The sequence below is a fragment of the Cajanus cajan genome, chromosome 5, assembly GCF_000230855.2.
Source record: "Cajanus cajan strain Asha chromosome 5, NIPB_CcT2T_4, whole genome shotgun sequence".
NCBI classification, from domain to species: domain Eukaryota; kingdom Viridiplantae; phylum Streptophyta; class Magnoliopsida; order Fabales; family Fabaceae; genus Cajanus; species Cajanus cajan.
Window position 1 is genome coordinate 19,628,155 of NC_138521.1, and position 11,318 is coordinate 19,639,472.

The following is an 11,318-nucleotide window of genomic DNA, read 5'->3' on the forward strand; positions in this document are numbered from 1 at the left end:
AAATGACTACTCTACACCAGTCCCAATTGCTTTACTCTAACACTCTTTACTTCACTCAAAAGTAGAATGAAATGATGATAACCAGTTGCCTAGATCAAATAAGAGGTACACACATCTTGATAAGTATTTAATGCTCAAATTAAATACATCAACAACACTCTCTACAATCAGCTAGGAAGAAAGACGAAGCAACTGATAAAGAAATTTGAACGTTGCTACAACGGTCATCTTCCTAAAAGTTTTTATATAAAAGTCAAGCCTTTAAACAACGAGTAGTGAAGAACATATACTATATATACATACACAAAGAAAAAATGCTATTGAACAATAGATTAACATTTCTTGAGCAGTTCATTCTGAAAAACATAACAACTTCAATTATAGCATAACAACTTTAAATAACAAATGTATCGTCACACATAACTTATGGAAATTTCTTACAAATGAAGTGAGCAATTTAATTAGTTTGTCCCTACCAAATCACAATGTTAGACCTATTTCAACTAGTGAGGTATAGTACAATGTTAGACCTTTTAAGAGAGCTAAATATACACAACTTAGTTTGATTTCTCAAGCTTTGTCACCTAAACAAGGAAGTATGTTACTATGTCAATGTAGATTAGTTTGGGTATGGGCCTATCATGACATTAGCTAGCTTAACTCAGTCACTTATGGGATTAGTCCATTGACTATCTTCCAAATACCACAATCCTCTGATACTAAGTTCGGATTTTTAATCTCCAACTTCGTACTTTACTTGGTTAGTCATTCTAAGATATTGTTTGACTACTTCCATACCAAAATCACATAGACCCTAGAAAGAAACAACTTTTAAAATAACTTAATTCACCTCTAGCATCTATGTATTTTAATTTAAACATGTATCTCAACCACATCCACAACTTTACCACTTTATACAGCATACAACCTTACAACTTTCAACTTTCATCAAATTAATCAATAGTATACAACTTAGCATCAATAGTATTTATCATCAATTATTATCATTTAACATCATCTAAGTATCAAAATTTCATTATATTTCAACATTTAATATCTCTGCACATCATTTATTTCCATATGTTATAACAGAAGCAACACATAAAACTTTCGACATGTAATTATGAACTAGTAAACAAAACACTTCAGCATAACACAACATATCTAGATTTCTACCAAAACAAACTCATCTTTACCTTATATGAAAGATAAAAAGATTATCTACAACTCTTACGAAAATCTCAAGTTCTAATTTCATCATCTAATATGTGTTGAAAACCTCAAAAATCGTAGCAGTTTACATAAAAAAGTTGATAGTTTGACCTTTACTTACTAAAAAGGTCATAACTTGAGTTTTAGACCTCTTTATTGGGTGATTTCAATGTTATTGGAAAGCTAACATCCAAAGCCAAAAATTTTATGAATACCATTAAAACAAATTTTGACTTGATTGTGCCCAGTGTGACATTCTTCTAACCTAGACGATTGTAGGGTCTATACTTCGTGGAACTTAGAAATTTTGAATTTCGCAAACCACCAAAATCCATTTTTAACTCATCTACTAACTCCAAACTCAATTTTAAATCAACAGAACTCATATAATCATCATTACAAGACATGATTCCAACCACAAAAACAACATGCAAATAAGAAAATTCTAGAAATCAACCAACTCGTCAAGTCATGACCATGCTCAACAAAAATGCAATAAAATCCAGCCTATTTCATCTAACTCTATTAAGTCAGACGAAGATGATAGAACTTCCCAGCAAGGTTTTGAATGAGAAAAATAAGATTATTACTAACAAGTGTGTTAGTGTTTCAAATATAAGTACAGGTAAACTGAAGAATGGAAAACATACATCCACACCAGAATCAAGAGATATGAGTCAAGCATCAAGGCTGAGCAAACGAAGGAAATGCATCAAACGAAGACACCTACTGATGGAATAACACCAAGGCCAAGAAGACCAAGAGGTGATATATTGAAGGAGGCAAGAGGAATGGGTTAGTGAGACCCATCACATGGATCATGGCTAGGAGATTGGAGAGATACCATGTATGGATCCATCTCCTAGGCCTAAATTGAGTAGTATAGGTTTTATTGCTTTATTCCATTTTTACCCTTGTATTTAGGGGTATTTTAGTCCTAGGATTTATTTCTTTGTATTTCCCATTTTTGCCCTTGTATTTTGGGGTAATTTAGATGCTTAGGATTTTAATTGGGCTAGGGTGCATCCATTAAGGAGGTGACGCACACTTAGTGGTGTTGTTTAGTCATTTTTTTGGTGTTAGGTAGGCTTAGGCCCAATTGGAGGGCCAAGGATGCATGGACTTATCATGCACCTTGTTGTAGCCAACCTAAACCCTTAAAGATGCCAAACTTGGCCACCAAGTAGCATCTAGGGTTGCATTTGGCATTTCATTTAGGGTGCATTTCTCCCTAGTGAAATTCGGCCACTCACCCTAAATGCAACCCTAAATGCAAGCCTTCCTATATATTCCCCTAGTCTAGCTCCTTGTAGACACTTTGGATATTAATGATATTGAGTGTGCATTTTGCCTCATTGTCATTCTCCTTAGTCTCTAGGAACTCCACGGCCTCCTCCCCTTCTCCTCCTCCTTCCACCACCGTGAGTGAGTGAGTTTGGCCTACCTTGGGTGGCCTTCACCAACCTTAGTGAAGTGAGCTAGCCAAAAGGAGCAACACCCCACCAAACACCTCCCATACACCTTGTGCGCCACCTCCATCACCCTAAACGCCAACCTTTTCCTTAGCACTAGGTTGCCTTTGGCTAACCTCCTCCCATCTCCACCATAAAAGCAAAACCCTAAATAGGTTTCATCCTACACTTGGATGAAACAACCTTGAGCAAACCCTCTTCACCTTCACCTTTGTGCTTCCGCCACCATCTCCTTCATTTTTCATCATCTTTTGGAGTCTCCCTTGTTGAACCAAGATCAAGGGCGTGCATGGAACTAAGCCACCTTCCATCAAGTGGTATCTAGAGCCATGGTTCTTCAAGGGTAAATGTTTTCCTTCCTTATTTCCCTTTGAGTCTTCTTTGTTCTCTATTTTTGGTATTCGGTCATTTCTCTTTTTCTCCTCTCTTGACCGAATATTTTTGTGTGGTTCATACTTGTTTTCCTTGAACCTTCCATGTTTTAGGTTCCATTGTTAGGTTGTCATATTTCTATGCTAGGTTGAGTATTACATGTTCATGCATTTTTCTTTTTGAATCTACCTATTGTTTTGTCATTTTTACTTCCTATATTTTGTCTGACATATTTTCCATGTATGTGCCCAAACACCTTGCATGAAAACATGAAAAATACCATGATGCATACATCTTAAGTGGGCGTGTCATATAGAATTCCTATCTAGGTCATTCATGCATGCTAATAGCTTCTAGCATGTTCTATGTTGCCATGATTTTCCATGTGTGAACCTTCTTGCACATGCTAGAAAAACCGCCCATCTTTACCCTTGCATTTTCACTTGTCTAAGTTGCTTTCTTGTTTTCCAAGAACCCTAAAAGAATCTAAGAGGTGCTGGATATTTTGTGCTAAAACAACTTGACCTAAATAGTACAAAACCAATTCCACTCAAAATTTCCTTAAAGAACCTCTAAGGATGCGCCACTTGTCTTGCTCCTATGCTACATATTTTTGACCTAATTTTTGTGCCACCACAAGTGCAAAACCTAAACAACAAATTGGGTTGAAATTTAAAAAAAAAATTGGACCCAAGGACATTAAAAAGCAAAAGGCCGTGAACCCAAAAAGAACAAGAACAAAAAAAAAAAAAAAAAAAAAATTATACCTTGGACAAAAAAGGACTTGTTGCTTGACTTGTGGACTTGGACCAAATACCTTAGCATTGGAGTTGGAACTTGACCATTTTGGACTTATTTTGGGACCTATACCTTGGCTGGACCGAAAACATTAAAAGATTTAAGCAAGTGAAACTTAAACACAAACCCATTCTAGTGTCATTCTAGGTTTATTCTTTTGTGTGCTATCTTTTATTGATTGAGTCTTAATTTTTTGCTTGTCTTTCTTTTGGCTCTTTTGTTTGTCTCCATAAATTCTCTTTGAGTTTAGCTTTCCTAATTGTGCCTTTTCAGTTTTATCTTTTTGGAACTCTTGCTCTTGGTTGGTTTTCATTGATTGTAGGTGAAGCACCTATCTAGCAAAGTAGCAATCCTTTGGTGGATTGAGTGGAGGAGTGAACCAAAACCCAACCTAGCCTTTGGAAGGGTTTTCATTAAACCAAAAGGAGAGTAAACACTTTGGAGAGGTGCTAACATGTTTGCTATTTGTGAAGGAGCCAAAGAGAAGGAGTTTTGAAGACTTAAATTTCTTGCTTTCATCTTTTACTTTGCTTTCTTGTTTTCGGCCAACTTTGTTTTAGGCCTTCTCTTTCTTTCTCTTGGTTTGTAATTGGCCATTATTAAACCTCTACAACTTGGTTTTTAGTTCGTGTAGAGAAGGTGATTTGAAAACCTTCATTAGGACCCGACTAGTATATGCTTTAAAATTGCTTTCCATTGCATGCTATATAGCTTTACTAGTATAATTGTTTAGGTTTTTTATCCTTTGTTTCCAAAAACGTATAGAAGGTTTATTTTTGCCTACTAGGGGTGCGTGCACACACACACTTGGTAGTGTCAAAATTGTTTTGTAAGAAAAGTGGTAAGGGCTTAGTGATTCCTACTTGAGAGGGCTTGGTTATTAAGTGATTCTTTGTAGTCCACCTCCCCTTGAAGGTTCAATTTGTGCATTTAGGCCTTTTCTACTTATCTTGCACCTTCAAAACTTTTTGTGAAAACCTTTTTATCACTCAATCTTTGTGAAACCCTTTTTAACTCTTTGTGAAAATTTTGTGAAAACCTTTTGATCAAAGATGAGTGAGCATTCTAGTGTACATGGTCATAATTCTTGTAGTACTAGGTATAGTGTTAGGGATGAACTTAGGCAACTCAAGGAGTACCTAAGAAAAAATATAAAAAGAGAGGAAGAATTAAGACAAAAAGAAAAAGAGTTTGAAAAGAATAATGAGGAAATAAGAAATTTACTTGCAAAGTTGGTAGAAACTAGTGGATCCAAACCTAGGATTGTTCCAACTAGATCTCAAATAGGAAAAGAAGTTAGAGTCCCTAGGAGTATGCATGAGGAGGAAAATACAAAAAGAGAGGAAGAACTTAGAAGAAAAGAAAAAGAAAAGAAAATAGAAAAGAAAGAAAAAATGAAGAAAAGTATAGAAAAAGTTCAAGAGTGGTTAGAAAATGAAAAACAACAAACACTCTTAGAGAAGAGTAAGGAGGATAATGTTTCTTCTAAAGGGCTTATGCTTGAAGAGAGTCACTTTCCCATTGAAAATGATTTTAAAAAGACTTTCTTCATTCATCAAGACCTTAACTCTTTCTCTCACGTTGCCACTAGTCATGAAGTGGAGATTCAAAAACAAATCCTTTTTAAAGAAAAAGAATCTCAACTTCAAGATTTAGTGAAGAAGAAGTGGACTTCACTTAGTTCCACTTCTTGTGCTACTTCCTTGGTGGTGCCCAAGGTAGATAGCCTTCCTTTGTGTAGGACTTTTCCTACCTTAGTTGTGTCAATAATGCACCCAATTTATGGAATATATTATTTGTTGGATATACCATATGAACCTTCAAGGTTCCTTGTGACAAATTCTTTTCATAACTATCCAACAAATAATATAATCCAAAATTGCTTAGGAAATTTTCTAGTTGTATTTCCTTTGTTTTCTAGGAAATGCCTAGGTTACCATATAGGGTACTTTAGGCAAGATATTCTAGTTTTTAGGACTAATGCATTAGTGTGCTATAGTTTTAGTCTTTTTAACTTTTTAGGCTTTAGTCATACACCTAGACTTCATTATGGTGAGGATCCTATCCTTAGCATTAGGGACCCTAGTCCTTTTAGCTTAGACAATCTTTTTAGCATTTTTCGTAGAACTCCTCTTAGGATACACTTTCCATTTCTATCATATACTATTACCTCTAATGCTTATTTTTATGTTTTTGTTGGTCATGATGCCCACCATGAGGAACCTCTTGATTTGAGGTCAAATCCTTTTCAAGAGGGAGGGAATGATGGAATAACACCAAGGCCAAGAAGACCAAGAGGTGATATATTGAAGGAGGCAAGAGGAATGGGTTAGTGAGACCCATCACATGGATCATGGCTAGGAGATTGGAGAGATACCATGTATGGATCCATCTCCTAGGCCTAAATTGAGTAGTATAGGTTTTATTGCTTTATTCCATTTTTACCCTTGTATTTAGGGGTATTTTAGTCCTAGGATTTATTTCTTTGTATTTCCCATTTTTGCCCTTGTATTTTGGGGTAATTTAGATGCTTAGGATTTTAATTGGGCTAGGGTGCATCCATTAAGGAGGTGACGCACACTTAGTGGTGTTGTTTGGTCATTTTTTTGGTGTTAGGTAGGCTTAGGCCCAATTGGAGGGCCAAGGATGCATGGACTTATCATGCACCTTGTTGTAGCCAACCTAAACCCTTAAAGATGCCAAACTTGGCCACCAAGTAGCATCTAGGGTTGCATTTGGCATTTCATTTAGATGAAATCTCATAATGTTTGATAGTGAAATCTCATAATTATTAGGACATTAAATCTCATAGATGAAACACTTCATTACAAATACGTTATATGTATATCATTTATGATGTTTGATAATGAAATCATCTTTGTCTACTTGATTCATTAACAGATCGAAAGGAAAAGCCTCTTCGAACTCACAATTCAGTAAAGGGATTAAAGACATGCCTTGTGTTAGAAAAAGGACTAAGATATCTCGTAAAGCACAAAAAACTATATAGGTTATTTCAGACTCACACATGCATGGCTCCTTTGTTTTAGTACCTAAAAGATGATAAGTAGTTTTTTTGATAAAAAAAATCACTAGTGCAAAATATACAATTCCTAACGCACGTTCTATGTTGGGTGTCATCCATACGACATGGAAAGTAACATGGTGGTATACTTGTAAATATGTCAAAACATTTTATAATGGATGTTCACTTACCCGATATAGAAAGTTTACATTATATGAAGGGTAAATCATCCTTCGTCATAAAATGTCTTGTTAATAGGTCACTGAGAAGGCACGAGCCTATTTGCCCCCTCTATTGTCCTTTCTGTTTTTCTCCAATGACAAAGTTGGTACTCCTTTTAGTGACCTCATTGAGCCACTCTCCCACAGTGACCACCTTTTTTCATAACCTTGTTCAATAAGCATTTTCGATGACCTTCATGACCTTGCTTTGCCACCACAACACTTTGTTTTCTAGGTTTGTCTTGTCTCATTTCTTGTTCCTCTAGTTTTTTCAATGCAATGTTGGTCTGTTGGTTTATGCAATGTTGGTTTATTGGTTTATGAAATGTTGGTTTGTCTCATCTTTTAGGTTCTTCAGTCTGACAAAGTTGTTCAATCACGCAAGGTTCTTCAGTTTTTCTGTTGCATGTGCTTTGAGGTTCATTATCTTCTCTTTTTGTGCAATGTTGGTTAATGCAATCTTGGTTTGTTGGTTTATACAATGTTGCTAAGTATTGTTGAGAGTTGCCCTATTTTTTGATTTTTTTTTGTGTATGATTTTTGTTGTGCTGCCAAATGTTGTTGAGGTGCATCATAAAGAGGTTGGGGGTGTTTGTTAAATCAAAAATCTTATCTTTAAGACAACAGATAATCCTTTAAATTTTAATGTTGACAAACAAAAAGATTTTCTTTAAGAAAAAGTCAGCATTCTTCAAAAATATAACAGATCAGACAAAATGTGAAAATAATATATATCATTTGTAAGATGAAAGAAATCAGAAGAAGCATACAGTCCATCTTACTTACATTAAATGAATAAGATTAACGTTGCATTTGCTTTAATGTGTTATTCCTCGACAGATCAAACAAAAAGGAATTTTAAAAGTCTCGAAGAGCATTAATAAGGAAAAAGACAAAATCTTTGTGAGAAGTCAAAAGCACAATCCCGGATATCACGAAAAAGAGAGTAAAAATGACTACTCTACACCAGTCCCAATTGCTTTACTCTAACACTCTTTACTTCACTCAAAAGTAGAATGAAATGATGATAACCAGTTGCCTAGATCAAATAAGAGGTACACACATCTTGATAAGTATTTAATGCTCAAATTAAATACATCAACAACACTCTCTACAATCAGCTAGGAAGAAAGACGAAGCAACTGATAAAGAAATTTGAACGTTGCTACAACGGTCATCTTCCTAAAAGTTTTTATATAAAAGTCAAGCCTTTAAACAACGAGTAGTGAAGAACATATACTATATATACATACACAAAGAAAAAATGCTATTGAACAATAGATCAACATTTCTTGAGCAGTTCATTCTGAAAAACATAACAACTTCAATTATAGCATAACAACTTTAAATAACAAATGTATCGTCACACATAACTTATGGAAATTTCTTACAAATGAAGTGAGCAATTTAATTAGTTTGTCCCTACCAAATCACAATGTTAGACCTATTTCAACTAGTGAGGTATAGTACAATGTTAGACCTTTTAAGAGAGCTAAATATACACAACTTAGTTTGATTTCTCAAGCTTTGTCACCTAAACAAGGAAGTATGTTACTATGTCAATGTAGATTAGTTTGGGTATGGGCCTATCATGACATTAGCTAGCTTAACTCAGTCACTTATGGGATTAGTCCATTGACTATCTTCCAAATACCACAATCCTCTGATACTAAGTTCGGATTTTTAATCTCCAACTTCGTACTTTACTTGGTTAGTCATTCTAAGATATTGTTTGACTACTTCCATACCAAAATCACATAGACCCTAGAAAGAAACAACTTTTAAAATAACTTAATTCACCTCTAGCATCTATGTATTTTAACTTAAACATGTATCTCAACCACATCCACAACTTTACCACTTTATACAGCATACAACCTTACAACTTTCAACTTTCATCAAATTAATCAATAGTATACAACTTAGCATCAATAGTATTTATCATCAATTATTATCATTTAACATCATCTAAGTATCAAAATTTCATTATATTTCAACATTTAATATCTCTGCACATCATTTATTTCCATATGTTATAACAGAAGCAACACATAAAACTTTCGACATGTAATTATGAACTAGTAAACAAAACACTTCAGCATAACACAACATATCTAGATTTCTACCAAAACAAACTCATCTTTACCTCATATGAAAGATAAAAAGATTATCTACAACTCTTACGAAAATCTCAAGTTCTAATTTCATCATCTAATATGTTGAAAACCTCAAAAATCGTAGCAGTTTACATAAAAAAGTTGATAGTTTGACCTTTACTTACTAAAAAGGTCATAACTTGAGTTTTAGACCTCTTTATTGGGTGATTTCAATGTTATTGGAAAGCTAACATCCAAAGCCAAAAATTTTATGAATACCATTAAAACAAATTTTGACTTGATTGTGCCCAGTGTGACATTCTTCTAACCTAGACGATTGTAGGGTCTATACTTCGTGGAACTTAGAAATTTTGAATTTCGCAAACCACCAAAATCCATTTTTAACTCATCTACTAACTCCAAACTCAATTTTAAATCAACAGAACTCATATAATCATCATTACAAGACATGATTCCAACCACAAAAACAACATGCAAATAAGAAAATTCTAGAAATCAACCAACTCGTCAAGTCATGACCATGCTCAACAAAAATGCAATAAAATCCAGCCTATTTCATCTAACTCTATTAAGTCAGACGAAGATGATAGAACTTCCCAGCAAGGTTTTGAATGAGAAAAATAAGATTATTACTAACAAGTGTGTTAGTGTTTCAAATATAAGTACAGGTAAACTGAAGAATGGAAAACATACATCCACACCAGAATCAAGAGATATGAGTCAAGCATTAAGGCTGAGCAAACGAAGGAAATGCATCAAACGAAGACACCTACACAAAGGAGTAAAGAAGTGGACATGAGTAATCAAGACGATGGGCAAATCCTGACTAGAGCACCCTAGACTGAGTCAAGTACCTACAACAAGCTACAACAGTTAAATAGACGAAGGTTCAGATGGAGGTTAAGAAAGATGGAATGCGTCTGAAAACACAACGAGATAAGCCATCTAACATCTGCACTCTCAAAAGAATATAAGAAGTCATCAAGTATGAAGAGGAAGATAAGACAAATGGACGGACGTTTATTCATAAATCAAAGCAGCATGTGTCAGAGCAAGTACAACTACCAGCCAGGAAAAGACAACACCTCTGCAGCAACAATACTAAGAAAGTACAATAGATCTCAAGAAGTGCAGATTCAACAAGCAAACATTTAATGCTAAGTCAGAAGCATTAAATGTCACAATTCATGAAGATTGTACAAATCAGATGAAAGACTCAGATGATGAGAAATCAAGCATAAGAACGAAGACGCTAGTATCAAAATAAGGCACCAAGGTATCAGATGAAGCCTATGAGGAATAATCAAGGAAAGACACGACTAGACAAGTCGAGGCAGATCAAGCAAATGATATAGGAAATCAAGCATCAAGAGAAGAATAGATGGAACACAAATATGCACCAGATGATCATACACTACTTAGACAAAGAAGTGTCTAACACAACTATGCTAAAGAACAAATAAGACGAGGCATATGTCTAAAGTCAAAAGTAGGACAACCATGCATCAGACGGAGGATAGCACAGACTGAGAGACACTCTAGATGGAAACAAGGTTTTGTCTAGTCACACTGTTAATCAGACCAAGGAAAAGTTAAAGCACTAAACTTAGACGAATACAATGATTGTCATAAAAGCATATGAAGAATCAAGTCTCAGAGGAAAACTCATACATCGTCCACATTCATATAAGAAGCTCTCTACGTCAAAGGAAAGAAAGAAGGAGAAGAGAGACAAGTAAAAAAAATATATAGAAAGCATACATGTGTTAGAAAAAGTGCGTTACTTTTTCAGAAAACTACTATGTTGCTGCATGACCAGAAAAAGACAAACAACTTCTAAGCCTTAGATAAAGTCAAACATTGCTGCAACAGGACAGAGAAGAATACACGCAATGTCTAAAAATAGGAAGCAATATTTAATGCAAGACCAAATGCATTAAATGAAAGGATCAAACTAGTCATAAATGACTATATTAGGTTCAACAAACATATGCAATAGGAAGTTCCGCGTCAACAAAATTATTCAAAATCAAGCAACGGGCAGAACTCACAAGATTATATAAGCCACAACTTCAAATCATAAAAAGGTGAGGCAAGAAGT